Genomic DNA, 19876 nt, shown 5'->3' with positions numbered 1-19876 from the left:
TCAGCCTTTGCCAGAGCAAGAACATATCCCAAATGTTCAACCCCTTCCAGACAAGCAACCTGTTCCAAATTATCAGCCTGTGCCTCATTGTCAACCTCCACTAGAGGATCAGCCACTTCCGGAGGACATTCCACAACAGAAGCCTCCCACATAAGATCAGTCTCTCCTAACACCAAAGGATTAGCCTCTTCCAGAGCACCTTCCAGCAGTAGAGGACCTTCATAGTAGTAGCCTTCCACACAAGGTCATCCTCTCCCATCACTTGCACAAGATTAGATGAGATGTTAGCTATATTTATTAGAGTTGTACTATTTGTTTTGATGATGACTCCTTGTCATCCTCTCAATTGTGTACTGCATTGATACTATACTTGTAATCATCAATTTTGACTAATTGCAACAATCCCATCTGGGATGTCTTTGCATTGAATTGTGATTTCTCTCCTGTGCAATACTAGTTGTATTGTAGTGTTAGTGATGCACATTACAAACCAAGACATTGAAATTAATAAGGAAGTCTAATTCACCTTTTTGTTTTTGAGAATGAAATTAATAAGGAAGTGTGATTCACTTTTTTGTCTTTGAGAATGAATGAAAATCCTTTTGCAATAGTGTCCTCTATCTACATATGAATATCATGGTACAATTGGGCTAGTGTACAACATTTCCTGAGAGATATAACACTCAACAAGTTTCCATTCTCATAAACCTTTATGTCTAATGATTTATTTTCAAGATCAAAAGAGCTAAGATCTTGATCCATTAGAACTAATTGGTTCCCAATGAGTCTTCTATGTTTATAATAAAATGAAAAAATGAAATTATGGGTCGCAAACTCAACACAACTTCACAAGAGACTTTGTTATAGATGTTGTTCTATCCCAACCATCATCCAGGAAGTCAGTATTTCCTTTAGCTTCATTTTCTCTATAGTAGTGAGCACAGTTTTACACACCTTGAGCGGATATTTGTTGAAAAGGTCTACAAAAACTATGATTGGCATGTAAACATTTATATTGACAATTCTAGTAGTAATGCTCGGCCGTAAAGATTATTGTACCTCTGAGAAAAGTTTGGCTCTATATCTTCTGTAACACTGCCATGAGAAATCAGCCAATCCATAGTATTCCATGCTGGGAGCTCTTGTTTCTTCAATACGCCATAAGTGTTTCCCTTGTCTAGCAACAGGTAAAAGTGATCATAGAAAAATATACCTATTTGAGCTAATTGTGTTACAAGTCTTCCTTGGTATTGCAATTCTCTAATTGCTCCATGCAACACATCCAAAAAGCCTAAAATGCACACCACAGCCTACCATTCTTCATAGGATGATGGGTATATATCTAAAACAAAAAACAAAACATCCTAAATTAGATAGAAAGTAACATTGTTTTGGTTATGCAAGCAGTATGAAGGTTCAAAAGAGATACTCAATGAATGTAGTCCGGATAATCCTGCAGTACTAGCTCCTTGTGTACATATAGACATGCTGAATTAATATTTCTTTTATACATTTTTCCCATCTATTGTCCTGAAATCTTTCACCCTACCCTTCCAAGCTGCCAGAAATGTATTGCTTGACCATGGTTTCTTTCTCCTGTTGGGCTGCATTAGCACCCAACTTCCTTTTGACATAACTCTTCTTTGCCAATAACCACATGTAGTGACCTTGTTGTTGCCATATATATAGGCAGTGATGTGTGTGAACACACTTAGGACCGCCGGGGCACTTTTTCCCTCTTTAGGAGATTTTTTCCCCCGGCTTGTATATACGCCCATTATTCTAGGGCTAACTTATCTTTTGTATATTGACACAATCTAATACATTGTGTGTTGTGTGCATTCTTGCTTCTTCTTCTCCAAGCTTTGTGTGCTTTCCTGCAACCCTAATTCCAACAATTGGTATCAGAGCAGGCATCGGCTCCCAGGGCTACGTTGCCAGCACCCTCCGACTCATGTTCTTCGATTGAGGTGAGTTTTCACGAGCGCTTGCAAGTCCCTATACTCTGCAAATCAGCCCGTAGGGCTATGCGTTCTCAGAATTTACATCTGAGGTCGTTTCGGGCTCCGTTTTTGCATTTCAAGTTCTGCGTGACAGGTGTTTTTGTCATTTTCTGCAGAAATTTTGACAGTGCAGTTTTCTGCAAAACAGGCATACGTGTTCTATTGTGGACCGTGCTACATAGCACAAGTTGTCTTCTGTTCAGTCTTTGCTTCATTACAGGTAGCTTTTGCATCAGTTTTTAGTCAGTGGCCATGGCTGATAACAGTAATGATGTATTTCGCATGTTGTCTGCTAAAGACAAACTGGATGGAGACAGCAATTAGCCACTTTGGGCATACATGATGCAGCATGTTTTGGTTACAAAAGGAGTGTGGAACATTGTGCAGGGTACAGATGTACGTCCAGGTTCTGTGGATATAGGATCTGTTGAGAATGTTGCAGGTTCTAGCAGCTCTACTGTTGCTGCTGTTTTGCTGAACAAGCTCGTTGGGATGGTAAAGGTGCGTAGGCTCATGCCTTGATTGCACTTTCTGTCAAACGTAACATCACCCCACATATTGGTTCAGCTAAAACAGCAAAACAGGCTTGGGATATTCTAGCTGGTTTGTATGCAGGTCGTAACGAGGCTTGGGATATTCTAGCTGGCTTGGGATATTCTAGCTGGTTTGTATGCAGGTCGTAACGAGGTAAAAATCGCTTACCTGCGTAAAGAGCTAGAATTGAAGATTATGCAAGAAGATGATAACATGAATGTTTTTCTTGCTGAGATTAAAGATCTCAAAGAACAGTTGATTTCTACAAGTGAGATTATTCCTGATCATTCTCTTGTGCAGACTGATCAAACTTTTACTTCCACGTGGAGACCTGATGCTGTCAAGTATGATACTTTAGTCAACAAGCTCTTGCAAGAAGCGCAGTCCAGGCAAAACAGGGCCAGGCAGCGTGCAGTTGATCAAGCAATTATTGCTGCCCAGTAGTAGTAGAGAAGAAGTGGTAAGGCAGCCCCTTCCACTGTTTCTTCTCCTATTAGTAGGTCTGCAACTTCTTCTCCTTCCACAGGTAGCAACAATAAGTCTGAGAAGGCTCTTGATAAAGGCAAGAAAAAGACCAGGTGCAACTATTGTAAGGCAAATGATCATGTCATTAAGAATTGCCCTAAGCTAAAGGCTAAAGAGGCAAAGAAGAAAGAGTCAAATGCAGCCACAATAGCGGATGCTTCTACAAATGTAGATTCTGCAAATGTTGTGCAGGATACAGAATGGGCGTTAAGCGTGTATTGCCAGTATGACCCATCTGTACATGATGCATGTTTGGCAATTTCTGTTGACTCTCATGTATGGTATTTTGATGAAATGCATCAAACTCTTTAGACATGTACTCCCACCCTCGATCAGAACGGAGGGTGCCCACAGTACAATTGGATATATTTTCAACCATAAGCATAAACTGTTTGAAACACAAAAACACTTCGGACTTTGCCTTCAGTGGATATACCCATGCATGCCTTGAGTAATCATCAATGAAAGTCACGAAGTACAAGTGTACCAAATGACGGAGTTTGTATAGGCCCACATACATCACTATGTACAAGTTGCAATTTGCGAGTGGCCCGCATAGAACCATCCTTTGGAAACGCAGAACGCTGCATTTTACCCAAAATACAGCCTTCACAAACATGTTTCAATGGTGCCTCAAGAGGGGGCAATGAAGTAACCATATCAAATTTCTGTAAACGCAGCAAACTAGCAAAGTTCAGATGACCAAAACGAGCATGCCATAGTTTTGCATCTGAAAGTGTCTTTTCATCAGAAACTGCATTTGCTGAATCTTCCACACACTTGTCATAAGAATTGAGCCTATACAGCCCACGAAACAAGGTGCCAGATGCAATAATCGTATCACCAAAAGTCAAATCATGAACATACATCTGTCATCCACAAATTTGACTACAAATCCAAGTCTAGCAAGCGCAGAGACAGACAATAGATTCTTCTTTATCCCTGGCACATACAAAGCATCTGAAAGTGTGAAAGCGCTGCCATTTGCAGCAGTAAGCAGATTTGATGGTGATTTGTGTGAGATTTGGTGTAGAATAGCTCTCTTTTTTGTTTTTGAAAAGAGTGCCTTTTGCTTAATTTTTAGCTTAATATGTTGTTTTTGTTGTTGTTATTGTGGTTTTTCATATTCTTAGGGCTTGCACATAGTTTGTATTAGACTTAGTTTGCATCCATAGTTTGCATCCATTGCTTCAAACAATGCAATAGAATGCAATTTTTAGTGAATGTTAGCTCTCTTTAGTATTAAACATAGAACTAAGATCATTAATTTTAGTTTAATTGTGTGTTTGTTATTGAAATTGTTTGGACTAGAGTGTTAGCGAGCATTAGGAGTAGCTTAATCTTTTTTAAAAATTCTTAAAACCATCAAAAAAAATCCTTGAATTTCACTAATTTCTCTTAATGGGACTGGTTTTTATCATTAAGGGTGATTAATCTTGCTCAAGAGGTAAAAATTTTAGAAAAATGTGTTAATTGGGATCTAAAATCATCATATGAGTAGTCAAAATTGGTGTTATTGAGTGTTTTAAGAGCATCTAGATGCATCAAAACACCTAATCACATCAATTTTTTTATCAATTGGAGAAATTTGACTCTCCTTGCTTAATTTTTCCTTAAAAGAAGAGATAGTAATTAATAGTCTAATTAATCCCCTATTTTAGATTAATTTACACATTTATTGATGCACAAAGATTAGCATTCCCTTGCTTTATCCAATGATGTGCTCAATTGTGTGAATTAATTAGGGATTAGTGGTTAATTAGAGTCCTTAATTAGTATAAAAGAGGGAAAGATTAGTGAAAGGATTAATCTTACATTAATTATTAATCACTTTTTTACATAACTCATTAAGGCTAATGAGCATTCCATGAGTAGATGCTCATGAGTGGTCAAATTGTCCATTTTGGGGATCATTTATGAAGGGTGTAAGAGGTGACGTTCAAAGGTTGACTTTTTTGGGAAATTGCCCATATCTCTTTTATTTTAAATTCAAAAAATATTTCCCCCAAAAAAGAAAATTCGTATCTCCCACTAGAGTCCAAAAAAAAATCGAATTTAATATTTTCGTGAAGTCCAATTTACAGTGTGAACCATTTTCTGCAACTTCACGCCCTAAGGGTTCACGCCCTCAAGAACCGTGCCCACAAAAAATTAAATTTAATATTTCTGCGAAGCCCGGCTCACGGCGTAAACCATTTTCTTCAACTTCACTGGCCAAAGGGTTCACGCCCTCAGGAATTGCACCCAAAAAAAATCAAATTTAATATTTTCATAAAGTCTAGTTCACGATGTGAACCATTTTCTGCAGCTTCACGACCAACGGGTTCACGCCCTCAGGAACCGTACCCAAAAAAAATGAATTTAATATTTCTATGAAGTCCGATCCCCCGGTTCACGGCATGAACCATTAGGCCATGAACCATTATCTACAACTTCATGGCCAAAGGGTTCACGCCCTCGTAGCGGGAGCCGCGTCCAAAATATTTTTTCTAAAATGAATTTAATATTTCTGTGAAGTCCGGTTCACTGCGTGAACCATTTTCGGCAACTTCACAGCCAAAGGAAGGGTTCATGCCCTCGAGAACCGTGCCCAAAGAAAAAACAAAAATAAATTTAACATTTTCGTGAAGTCCATCCGGTTCATGATGTGAAGCGTGAGACCCTTCGTTTACGCGAACACTAAAAAAAACAATCAAAATTTATAAAACCCGTGAAGTGCGCTTCATGGCATGAACAAGGGTCCGTCTCAGCCCCAAAAAAAAGACTCTAGAAAACACCCCTGTTTGGAGGCCTGTATCTCCTAAACCATATATCTAATATGAAGGCGCTCTAGGGCTCATCGAAAAGCTGACATCGAGCTCTTCAATTTTGGACGTGGCCGTCTGAAGTCAAAATCGACCATTTTGGCCTCCGACCAGCAACCTCAAAGTTCAACCCAGAAATCAAAGGCAAAAAACAACCCAAAAACCACCAAAAATCTCAAGTAAAAACGACAACGAGCCATATTCGGGCTACTTTTTTAGGGTCCAAACGACAAAATCGCAAACGACTAATGGAAACAAAGTTGTAGTACTCCAAAAATACTACAACTCCCTCATACAGAGTTTTTCAAAATTCCTTTTGGAACACCCTCCTCAAAACGTGCTGCGAAACAGGGAAAAAATTCTCGAATTTTTTTGTCTTGAGACAGTGATGGAAAATAGGTTTTAGGACCTCCTCTTCCATCTGGGAAGTTACTAGCATATGCTCAAAAACTTATCTCTAAGGTCATTCATGTGCGTGTAGCACCTAAGCTATTTAGAGCAAACGGACACCCGTTTGACCCAACGAAGAGTACGTCAAGCCTCTTGAGGCTATAATGGGCCGTGGGAGAGTATTAAAAAAAAAACCATGTGTTTGCTTATTAAGGAGCATTTAGGCACTCTGACATTTAGGCACTCCGACATGGCCACAATAGAGGGATTGCCAGGGATCACACAAGGACTGAACCCAATGGCTGACATCTTTGAGCTATTGAGATCTATGCCGCAAATTCACCACCCGATACCATTGGCTATGCCTATAACAAGCGTGTCATCGGGTTTTACACCCCCTATCACTTCGATCCCACCGGCTTTGGTCCCTTAACATTCTCGCAAATCCTATAAGTACCAACCCTTTCCTGGATGCCCACACCCTGGACATACTAACTAATCTAGGAAGAAGGGGGTAGCCCAAGGACTCAGTGAGTCTCTCCCAGCAAGAGCAATCACATATGGCCTTAATGATTCATACAAAAATACGACCGTACAAATTTCTAAAATTATGGGCAAATACGACAGAACAACAGACCCTATTCAATTCATTCAAATGTTTGAACGAAGATGTGAAGCCTTTGGAAATCCTGACTATCCTACTAGGGTACATGCGTTGAACCTATGCGTAGAGGGAAAAGCTAGTCGATGGTTCATCACATCACATTGATGCCTGTGTGATCAAGACCAACTTCAAAACCTTGAAATAAGTCTTTATACATGGCTAATCCAGACAAGGTGATCGGTGGAGTGCAGCAACAGAACTCTATTCAATTGAGTATCAACCAAATGAATCCATTAGAAATTTTATCCTTCGGACAAAACTCTTAGACTCACGTTGTGAGTCATGGGAAAAATTAAATGATGTTCAATTAAAGAGATATTTCATGATGGGCTTGAAGAATAACAGCTTACACAACTTGATCATTGTATCCAATCTGGAAACATTCAATAAATGTTGTAAAGAAGCAATACATTTAGATGACAACATGTTGGAAGATGATCATGCTACGAGGTCTTCCTCATCTAAACCAAATGAAGCAATGGCAAAAGAAAGATCGATCCCAGAATTGACATTCCAAACTCTATGCAGCCTTGCTTAAACCTTCCAAATCGATATCTCTAAGAGAGGATGAAAACCTTCAAAACCAAACATCCTTAATGCCTTTACAAGTGAGGAATGAAATGCCTTGTGTTGAGTGCAATCACTACAACCATCCCAATCCCCATTGTGCATACAAGGCACCTATTCTTCTGTACTGCATATACTGTAAGACCTTTGACCATGATACCAAAAAGTGTCCTGCTTCATCCACAATAGCTTCATCCACAATTGACTCAAAACCTCCATCTCTCGTGCACCAAACAGAAACAGTCCAAAGGGTAGAAATTGCTCAGGAAGCATTTAATCGAACACTTCAGTGTTTCTATTGTCGTAGACCTCACAAGGTGGCAGATAGTAATGGAATACTTCCATGCCCATAGTCACTGACAACTTGCGACCCATGCGTGAACGATGTGGCATTGAAAACATGTTCCAAGATTTCCCAAGGCGAGTTGCGTCAATGCAACTCATCTCACAAAATACAACTCTTAACATCTTAAGTGTACAAAATGAGCAATTGTCCACGATGCCCTTCAATGTGCTTACAGTTAAAATGCAAGCAAAGTGATGAGCTATGGTGGATTAAATGCAAGAATCAACATCATTAGTAAGTTATTATACGATGATTAAAGTTTGTCCATGATCTACTCCACTAATTTGTTCCTTGATTTGTGCCACCTCCCCTACATCTAGGGGGACACCTCATCCTTGATTCACTCACCTCTTTTGCTTGATTCTCTCCACCTCTTCACTTTTCCCAAAATATCTGCACACATCCTAGATCTTCTCATGCTACCCTTTATTCTCTCCTAGTAGATACCTCTCACCTTTTCACTGCCACTCACTCATTTACAGACTCTCTTTTACAACCTCTTGCTAAGGGCTTGTTCCCGCACACACACCCATTCACTTGTATATTTCAACACCTCCCCTCAAGTGAATAACCCTAGCACATCTAGAACCTATACCAAGTTTTCCTCTTACTTTGTAGCCCACAACCAGTGCCTCAAGTCCCTAACTCATAGTCCTTGACACTCTCTCTCTATGTGTCTAAGGCTTACTATAAGTGCCCGTGACCTTGACTAAAGTGCTCACACATACATCTACCACATAGCCTACATCATCGGTGGCTCAGAGGTGGTTTTACTCTATTGGGGCATGTTACATTGGGTTGTGGGGTTTCTCTCTCTTTCTCTCTCAGAAAAGATGATCTGACTCCACTTCCTTAGGAGTCTCTATGAAGTTTGCCGATGTCCATCCTTCTTCACTGGGTTTGCTGTAGCAGTCTCTTGCCATGTGTCTTGGCTTCCCACAATTGTGGAAAGTGAAGGTCCTTCCTCCTCCCCTACTTCTTCCTCCTCGTCCTCGTGAGAATCCTCCTCGGGTGTAGAATGATTTTTCCTCTCTAGTTGTTGGATCCATCCCTTTCTTCTCTTTGACCTTGGTCTCTTGCTCTAGTATAGCTCCTTCTATCTCATGTAGCTTCAATTCTGGTACATTCTTTAAGGTTGCCACAATGTTTTCATAATCTCCTTCGTCCACACTCTTCAGAAGCACTGCTAGTGTCTCTACCTTCTTACCAATGGCTGCTAGTTATTGCTTAATGCTTTTATATTTGTTCAAGTGTGTGTGTTCAAGTGTGTGGCTAGAGGTTCACTTTCCTTCATGTCAAGTTTGTAGAATTGCATTAGCAGATTTATCTTTGAATTTTTTGCTTGAGTGCCAAATAATTTATTGAGTTGATCCCATGCATCTTTAGCCCGTTATATCCATGTGATGTGGTGAATGATTTCATCATTTAAACTGAGTGCAATGAGTCCTAATGCTTTCTCATTCATGCTCTTCCACTCATTCTCCCTAATCACCTCTGGACATTCATCTCTTCCCTCAACTAGCCCCCACAGATTTTTCCTCACGAGCAAATACATGGTCTTTGTTTGCCATGTATGAAACTACTCCCCATTAAATTTAGCTATTTCTTGTGACGTGCTCATGAGATGATGTGAAGGGGGTCTTACCTCTCGATCCAATTCAAGATTCAAGGGCAGTGTCTACACTTTTACAACTCAAATCTGGTGTTACATGATGATTACAACAGATTTATCTCCATAAATTTACCAAAACATTACATAAAGCCAAGTGTAGTTGATCTTGTACTAAATGGTTGGAGTATCAAACCATCTCCGAATTACAATCTAAAGTGATAGGGATCTGTATCAGATACCCAATGTAAATTTGAACCCTCAATTGCACCAAAATATAGTGATTAATGTTGATTAATCTCACTGAATAGTGAAATAATCCCCTATTTTATGTGTAAAAATTAGAGTGTGCGGGGAGGCCAGATCTGGTGGCTTAGAGTTCAAATGAGCTCAAATCCTTTCAAAGGCATCAATAGCAGTTAGTTTGGTAGAGGATTAAGCCAAGAAACAAAAGATTTAACCAAACATTGAATGCTTAATCTCTATTTTACCAAACTCACTTGTAGAGCTTGATGCCACTTCTCCCCTGTGAGAAATTTCACAAATCTGACATCACCGACATGTATAGCACCCTTGAAAACCTCTAGGGCTAAGAGGAATTAGACCAATTCCATTTGTAAGAGACAAGATCTGCAAATTGCTTCAAAACTCTAACGCCTGCAAATCGACAAAAACTCTGGCGCCTGCAAAACTCTGGCACCTGCAAATCAACAAAAATCAAGAGCAGACGACGGCGATTTGATGATTTGATGCAATGATCTGGAGCATGGATGAGCTGGCTATGTGTGCCTAAGACCGCTTTGTCTAATGTTGAGGCTAGAGGGAGATCAAGCCCCTCCAAAAACTGGGGATATAGGGGCTTAGTTAAAAAGAGCTTAAAATTTTGATTATCTCTTAATCCTAACTAATAGGGCGGCTAGCAAGATAAATAAGCTCATAAATTGGATGGATCCTAAGCTAGGTTCTGATACCAAGTTAAAATGCAAGCAAAGTGATGAGCTATGTTGGATCACATGCAAGAATCAACATTATTAGCAAGTGATTAGATAATGATTAAGACAAGATTAGTGAGCAAAGTGATGAGCTATGGTGAATCACATGCAAGAATCAACATTATTAGTAATAAGTGATTAAATAATGATTAAGATTAGATTAGTGAGCAATTAATTGATAGCTTAATGTAGGCATGAATACTTAAAAACCAACAAATTACTCATTAGGTCAATGCCTCAATTTATACAAGTTTGTCCATGATCTGCTCCACTAATTTGTTCCTTGATTTGTGCCACCTCCCCTACATCTGGGGGGGGACCTCATCCTTGATTCACTCCACCTCTTTTGCTTGATTCTCTCCACCTCTTCACTTTTCTCAGAATATCTCCACACATCCTAGATCTTCTCATGCTACCCTTTATTCTCTCCCAATAGATACCTCTCACCTTTTCACTGTTACTCACTCATTTACAGACTCTCTTTTACATCCTCTTGCTAAGGGCTTGTTCTCGCACACACACCCATTCACTTGTATATTTCAACACTTACACATTTACAAGCTAAGGCACGAGAAATAGTCAAAAAGAATGCAAAGGACAATACCTCAACATGTGTAGAAGAACATGCTTTAAAGTAGAACCCAAAAGAAAAAGCAAAACCTTCTAAATTCAAGAAAAACAAGGGACTAAAAACTATTGAAACCAAGTTTCAATCAAAACACTGGGAAAAGGAGCCTATGGAGGACATAGAACCAAAAGGGGACATAAACTCAAAAGAGCCAAAAGCTTTACATGATGCAGAAGCATCCACCTCAAAGGCCACCACACAAACCACAAAACCCATAAGTGTGACATAGGATACAACAGCCCAAAAAGAAAATTCGATCTCGTCGCATGGGCAAACATAAAGAAAACTTGACGATCTAAAGAAAGTCAGAAAATGAAACAAGTTCTAGTATGTCACTAAGTGAGGATGAAACAAGTTCTTACTTTTCACTCAATGCCCCCCCATATAGACCAATCAAGGAACTACAACCCACCCAACCAACCCAAATGGATAATAATGATCACATGACATATGCGGAACGCAAAAGCAAGCTCAGGAGAGCATGCTTAGCTTGGTTGAATGTCTTATAGGGTCACCAGTTGTGATTGAGCCTCATGATGTCAATCCTGAAAAAGCAACCAAAACACAAAGCCCAGAGGAGTACCGCTTCCCCTTTCAAGAGGAAGACATACTCTCTATAGAAGAGTCATTTGAGACAGATTATATGAACTATACGCTTGAGAAAGCACGTGAGAAATTCGATAATTCCCTTACAAGATTAAAACAGTCTCTCAAAACCTCATTTGGAGGAATGCTCTTCTCTCATGGTGGTGAAGCCAACGTAGCATCCACACTTGCACCTTTTTAAGGTCTCAACCTGATTTATACCAAGACATAAAGAACTCCATACAACAGGACTATGAGGGATCGCAAGTTTCCAAACAGACTTCATTAATAATTGTCAGAGGACCAAGTGTGCCAGTGTATGCATTGGGTACTCTTGAAAAAGCTGAGAGCCAAACAGAGGATGAAAATGAATGGAATATGAAAGAGAAATAGAATCTGAAGCTGAAACAAAAATTGAAACATCCATGGTTTCTTTGGAAGATTCTATCACAAGTATGGTTGGATTTCCCTATAGGCAATGATGTTAATCGCAAACGCGCATTGATTAGCCCTTGAGCTAGTCATAACATCATTGACAATAGACACTTGGGTGTTAATGGGACGACCTAAACTCATCCCTACAAGCAATAGTCTTGCAAAAGGAGCCAATGGACAAAACATTGAAGTTCCAGGTTACTTTAGCTACACTACTCAAACTATCAGTGTGGAGATAAGGAATTTACATTCCATGTTACCCTAGATTCCCTTGAGTATGATGTCGTCCTTAGTGGAACTTGGATATGTGAATCGTTGTATTCAATAGATGAATCCATGCACATAGTCACCTTAAACACTTCTGTAGGCAATGTACAATTGCTATTTTATGAGAGGAAGAGACCTTGGAGGAGCTGGAACTTCCAACATATCGTACTGAAAAGATCCCTAGGATTCTAGTTGGATTGGAAATTTCAAATAAAAATCACCATAGCTCAAGCACAACTTTATCTAACACAAGAACACAATCTCATGACCCTCGAGCTATGGGATTTGTTAGGTCAACCAACACTGATGGCACATCGTGAAAGAATTCCCTTCACACAAGACTTGAACATGCGGTACCTTGAACATACAATGTATATTGAAACTAACCCCCTTACTTGCAAGTTTTTTGTGGTTGAGTGTGTTGGAAGCAGATTTGATCTTGGGGCATAAATGGACTATTGCTACCCAAGCACCACTGTGCTTTGCTAGCGATAGAGTCATCATGGTGGTCAACAACAAAAAGTTGACATTACCATACTGCAAGGAAGAGGATCCAACTTTAATGGATTTCTATGATGCTGAACACAAAAGGTTACAAGCCTCCACAGAAGCCCCTCTACACAATAACCTACCATCTGTATATCAACAACTGACTCTGTTAGAGCATCTACTCCTTCAACCCCATCCTCACATAAAAGTTTGATGCCAAAACCTTGCAATCAACAGCTATTCCTGAATAAGTTCCTACAGCCCAACCATCTATCTCTAACAAGGAACTCAAAGGCCCCGGAGCCTATGCATCTTCATCGACAAACCTCACCAAAGGAGACAACCCCACGCTCAAAGGCCTCATCATCGACAACCACTCCACAAGATACTCTAGCCTCATCATCATCAACAATGTCCATGAGTCTCAAACCTACAACCTCAGTGCCAACCAAAGTCAAGGGGGGCACCAAACCTTCCACATCAACCTAAAAGAAAACTCCACCACGATAACCACAATCAAGGTATCTTAATAGTATCAAGATTTGGGTGGAGAAGCAGCTACTTGTAGCTCAAGGCTACAATGAAGGTGCCAACCAAATTTGGGTACCTCAACAGTCATAGCCTCTTCCTCAATGCACTACTTAGAGTCCAAAGAAAAAGAAAAGTACTCCACAACACCATCCACAAAAGCTGATGCAAGTTCCTCAAAGAACTCCACCAAGTCAACAAGTGTGGGTACCAAAAATATTATTGCAAGCACAAGGGTACTACCAAAGTAATGCCAAAGCTTAGATTCCCAAGCGCATCACAAAGTCCCCTAAGCTTGCACAAAGAAGGAAGCCTTAGCACCAAGTACATTAGCCAACCAGTTTATAATGTTCATCAAAGATGGGTGCATGTGCATGTGCTTCAACAACAAGGATACTGTGATGGTAATCCCATCATATGGTTGCCAAAATCGAACCATGTGTCAAATATTCTCCACTTTTGGATGAAGAGCAGCTGATGGCCAGATTCATTCGAGGGATGAACGAGCCATTGGATACTTTAGTGAAAAATGCCAAACCAGTCTCAATGGTAGAAGCTGTCAGAATGGCAAAGGACTTTGCCAAAGCATTTGTTGTTAAGGTCCTGCCAAAGCCTGCACCCTCAAACTTTAAAAGGTTCCAAACCTCGGGAAGTGCTTCAAACTTTTCACCCCCAAAGAGGCAGCAAGGCCCTAATCAGAATCAAGATGCTGGGAGATTCAGAAGCGAAGAAAGACCCTTCCCTCAGAACACTTTCTCAGGAGCCCTACCTTTTTCAAGGATTCAGAGGGATGAGCTTAGAAGTGAGAACAGGTGTTTTGTGTCAGGGTTTCGGTCACCAGCTTAAAGACTGCCCTCAACTCTTGCCATGTCAAGAGGACGGGGAAGTCAAGGACCCAGAATGCAGAGACAAGCCCCTTCGTATCAGTCAACGTCTCGCCAAAATCAGGGCAATCCCAGGAGGACTCCAGCTCAGCCATCTGCCTCTGTTCATCAGAGTAATCTCAGAACTCCCTCCCAGAACTGGGGTAACCAAAGAGAAAGAGTTCCATCCCAATCTGTAGCAGCCAAAAGAGTTACGATAGCAGAAGTAGTGGAAGAGGAAAGAGGTCAGATTTATGTCGCAATTGAAAACCAAGGGCCGAATCGTCAATTCTCTATCATCCATACTCCAGCTGAGTATAAGGGTAAGCTATTTAAACTTTTGATTGATTTAGGCACTACTCATTCATTTATTTCCCCAGGATGCTTGCGTAAGCTAGTCTTAGAACAAAAATTAGGGAAACCTATGCAAGTTGAATTGGCCGTCGGTGAGATTCTTTCACTCACCATGAGATAGATCGTATTCAGTTTAATCTGGATGGGAATATAACTGGCTGCCAGTTCAGAGTCTTACCTTTGGGAGTTTTTGACAAAATCCTTGGAATGGATTGGCTCCACAAAAATCAAGCTAACATTCATTGTCATAATGGAACCATTTCCTTCCGTGACCTTCACGGGAACAAAGTTCAAGGAACTGGAATTTTCGGATCCCTAGATCTGCAATTAGCAAAAGCTTCTAGGTTACTGAAAGGACTTAGAAAGAAGCAGCTCATTTATGTTATCAAAATGAATCCGGTAGACACAAACTTAAAGGCTAAAGAACCAGAATGGCTGAGTATGATGATTTATTCCTAGCAGAGCTAACTGAGATGCCTCCGATTCGCGAAGTAGATCATGAGATAGAATTGAGCCCCGGAGCTAAGCCAATAGCCCAACGCACGTACAAAATGCTAGTCCCTGAAGCCATTGAACTCAAGGAACAGCTTAGGCAGCTGTTAGAACAAGGGTTTGTAAGACCCAGTGTTTCACCTTGGGGAGAACCAGTTCTCTTTCAGAAAAAGAAGAATGGAGCGTTAAGACTCTGTGTGGATTACAGAGGTCTCAATCAGCTGATAGTTAAGAATAAGTATCCTATCCCCAAAATTGATGAGCTTCTGGACAGGATAAATGGAGCCCAGATATTCACAAAGATAGATCTCAAATCAGGGTATTACCAGATTAGGATTAATGATCAAGATATCCCAAAGACAACCATCAATATTCGCTATGGGCACTATGAATTTACAGTCATACCGTTTGGATTGACAAATGCCACAGCTACATTCGATTGCCTAATGCAGGATATTCTTATTTTCTTTGATGATATTCTGATTTACTCAAAGAATGCAGTTGACCATGAAGCTCATGTCCGAAAAGTTTTTGAGATTCTAAGGAATCACCAACTCTTTGCAAAAAAGAGCAAATGCACTTTCTCTGTCAACCATGTTGAATACTTGGGCTTTCTGGTATCCAAAGATGAAATTTCTCCAGACTCCGCAAAAGTCTAAGCAGTCATAGATTGGCCTAAACCTAAGACAGCGAAAGAAGTCAGGGGATTCTTGGGATTAACTGGTTGGTTTAGAATTTTTATACCTAAGTATGCTCTCATAGCTTCCCCCCTGACTAATCTTCTCAAGAAGAATAACCCGTTTGTAACATTCCTCCCTCCAGCTTTTGAGATGTGCAGGTGTAAGAACCTCCCCTTTTGATCTTATAATTAATCCCCTCTCTGAAATAAAAGAAAGATCTTGTTTTACCCTGTTTTGGCCTAGAGAGAGAAAATGTCTAGAGGGAGGTATTTCAAAATTGAGATATTTTTGGATATAAAAATCCTCCTAAGTGTCTAAAATAGTTTCCACTGAAATGGAAATTTAAAAAGAACTTTCCAATGTGCAATTGGAATTGGAAATAGAAATTCCAAAAGAACTTTCCAATGTGCAATTGGAATTAATTGAAAATAGGTAAAAAGGACCTTAGCCTAAGGGTCCAAATTTTTTAAAAAAATTGGATTATGGTTTCAATTAAGGTTCCTATGAACCAATAAGATTAATCCAATTGTAGGGAGGAGATAAATTGAAGAATAAAAGAAAAATCCCCAAAAATGAGTAAATGCTCTCATAAGATGAAGAGTTGACTGAGTACAAGGTTTATTAGTTAAAAATTAAGAGATATTTAGAGGAAATGATGCATTTTTGACACCTCAGTGTGGGGATCTCCTCTCATGAAGAAGGCACCTATTTCACATGTGTGGAGGAGTTTTAAACTCAAAAATAATGAGCTATTTTTATCTCTCCTCTCTCCTGTTTCAACTAGATCCAAAAAGCAAGCTAAACTGACCCAAAAATGGTCAAAAATTGACCAAACTGATCTCAAAAATTCTAGAATTAGTTTGCTTGGTTAGAGGCTCACTTTTTCCTATAAATAGAAGCCTCCCCCTTTGTAAAAGCTTGATGGTGTTAATGCACTGTTATTCTACTCCTACCATGAGCCATTTACATTGAATTTCTTGATAATTCAATTGTTTTTGGCCTAATCCTCTCCAAAGAGAATTGGTGGCCATTCTTGCTTCAAACAAGAGTAGAGCCCTCAATCCCTCAAGCCAAAGGAAAGCTTACAACTCCATGTAAGCTAAATTTTCTTACTTTTTTAATTTTAAATCTATGGTTTTCTTGATTTTCATGTTTTTCTGTTGATTGAATTAAATTCTAATGCTATGCCTTGATGAAAAGGCCACCCCCTTCTCTTCTTTACATTCCAGCCTTTCTTAATCCTAGAAAGATTAACAAAAAGATTAATTAAACTTTTCTTATTGTTTATTCTCTTGAATTCTGAAAATTGTGTAGATTAGAGTTCTATACATCTAGAGTGGGTTAATTTAAGTTGAAAATAGAATGATAAAAATGAGAAATGATCAGCCATACAAATGAGGTTATGGCAAAATTTTCCAGAATTTTGTGGAGAAGAAAGTTTGTTTTTATGTTATTCCAAAAGAGTAATTCCCACCGTTTGTGCATTCTAAAAGAAATATTCTAATTACTCCATGTACATATTCACCTATGAATATGCATGTACATATTCACCTATGAATATGCATGGATAGAAAGATGCATAAAGGAATTATTTTTATTTCAAAAGTGTTATTCTCATTAAAATTAATTTTTATGCATAGAAAAATGCATAAAGGAATTATTTTTATTTCAAAAGTGTTACTCATTAAAATTGATTTTTATGCATAAAAAGATGCATAAAGAAATTATTTTTATTTCAAAAGTGTTATTCTCATTAAAGTTGATTTTTATGCATAAATCGATGCATAAAGCATTTTTTTATATCAAAATTAGAATTCTCTTAAAATCTATGTTTAAATTTTATGAATATGATGTGAATCAGATAGATGGGAATGAATGAATGGATGTGATGTGAATAGAGGTGATGAGAATGTGAGGTGAATAGATGTGATGAGATGTGATGTGAATCAGATAGAAGTGAATGGATGGATGGATGGATGTGATGTGAATAGAGGTGATGAGATGTGAGGAGAATAGACGTGATGAGATGTGATGTGAATCAGATAGAAGTGAATGAATGGATGAATGGATGTGATGTGATGTGAATAGAGGTGATGAGATGTGAGGAGAATAGATGTGATGAGATGTGATTGAATGGATGGATAAATGTGATGTGAATAGATGTGATGAGATGTGATTGAATGGATGGATAAATGTGATGTGAATAGAGGTGATGAGATGAGATGTGAGGTGAATAGATGTGATGTGAATGAGATAAATGTGAATGAATGTATGAGATGTGATGTCATGTGAATCAGGATATAAATAAATGATATGGGATGTGAGTAAATGTATGTGATGATAATGGATATGGATGTGTATGTGTATGTGAAGAATGGATATGGATGTGTATGTGAAGAATGGATGTGAATGTGTATGTGAAGAATGGATATGAATGAGAATGTGAAAGAATGGATATGGATGTGTATGTGAAGAATGGATGTGAATGTGTATGTGAAGAATGGATGTGAATGAGGATGTGAAAGAATGGATAAGGATGTGTATGTGAAGAATGGATGTGAATGTGCATGTAAAGAATGGATGTGAATATGTGAAAGAATGGATGTGGATGTATGTGAAAGAATGGATATAGATGTGTATGTGAAAGAATGTGATGTGATGTAAAGAGATGTGATGTGACATGAATATATGTGGATGCGAAGTGATAGATATGAATGTATGGATAGATGTGAGTAGTCATACATGTGAACGATTGGATGGATCTAGATGAATGAGATGAGATGTGTATAAATGAGATATGATGTGGATAGAAGTGATGTGATATAATGGTGATGAGAATGAATGTGATGGATATGAATGAATGTGAATGTGATGGATGTGATGGGATGTGAATCGAGATAGATGTGAATGAATGAGATGTGAGGTAAAATGAATGAGATGTGATGTGAGTGAATGTGATGTGGTCTGAATGGATGAGATGTGAATGAATGTGATGTGGATATGGGTAGATGTGAGTGGATGAGATCTGAGGAGGATAAATTGAGGAAAGATGTGATGAGATGAAAATGATGTGATTGGATGAGAATAGGAATACTTATGAAATGGTTGTGGAATTAAATAATGTGGATTGATGTGGAACAATGTGGAAAGATGAGAGTTCGTTATTATAGAAATTGTATTTATGACCTGTTTTTAAATGACTTTTATGTCAAGAATGCTGGTGGAGAAGCATTTTGACTGTCTTGTGAATGAGGTCATGGAGACCTAATCTGATAAAGTTGCAACAGCTGATGGAGAGTCAACGGAGAACGTCTCGCGTAGCAAAGTTGGCTGAGGTCTTGACCAGCCTCAGTTCGATTAAAAATGGTGAGCTTTCGGTACGGTGGATGAGGGACCAAGGAAGCGGCCTATAAGTGAAGCGTTAGGTCACCTGCGAGACGAAGGATCCTAGAAGGTACTAATGACCATACACTGCTCGGGCTCTGGGTCACCGACGATACCCACATGTGCGTCGAGGAAGATATTGGAACAAGGAGTAAGAGTTGTTTTCTGAATTCGGGCATGGATCTGGTTGATTGACCTTGCTGGTCCTCAACAAATGAGTCCATGGCTCTTTTATATGGATCTGGTTGATTGACCTTGCTGGTCCTCAACAAATGAGTCCATGGCTCTTTTATATGGATCTGGTTGATTGACCTTGCTGGTCCTCAACAAATGAGTCCATGGCTCTTTTATATGGATCCGTTGCTTGCTGATCTTTAACAGAGATTCCATTTTGATATGTGAATATATTGCCGGTTACTATGAACTAAGAGCTATTGAGAAAAGGCTCCTGAGTGGACAGATGGTGAGCGTTCTGGTTACCAATGATGCCATAGGTACACCGATGAAGGAAAAATTGGAAATTAGGATGCAACCGGATATTTTGGAGGATTATGATCAGTGACACTATGGTTTCATTAAATGATTGTTTTAAAGACAGCTAATTCTGTGAAAAAGGCAATTTCATATTGGTGTGACTAGTTTTAAGTTTGCATGAATATTCGGAGCCTAGGAACTCTTTTCCCTGGTACCCAAGACAAAACCTAACCAAATTCTTAAATGGATCCCATCACTATAGT

This window comes from Cibotium barometz, chromosome 25 (genome assembly GCF_041138505.1).
Source record: "Cibotium barometz isolate CiBa-2024 chromosome 25, ASM4113850v1, whole genome shotgun sequence".
In the NCBI taxonomy this organism is placed as follows: Eukaryota; Viridiplantae; Streptophyta; class Polypodiopsida; order Cyatheales; family Cibotiaceae; genus Cibotium; species Cibotium barometz.
Note: the sequence above shows the minus strand (reverse complement) of the source record.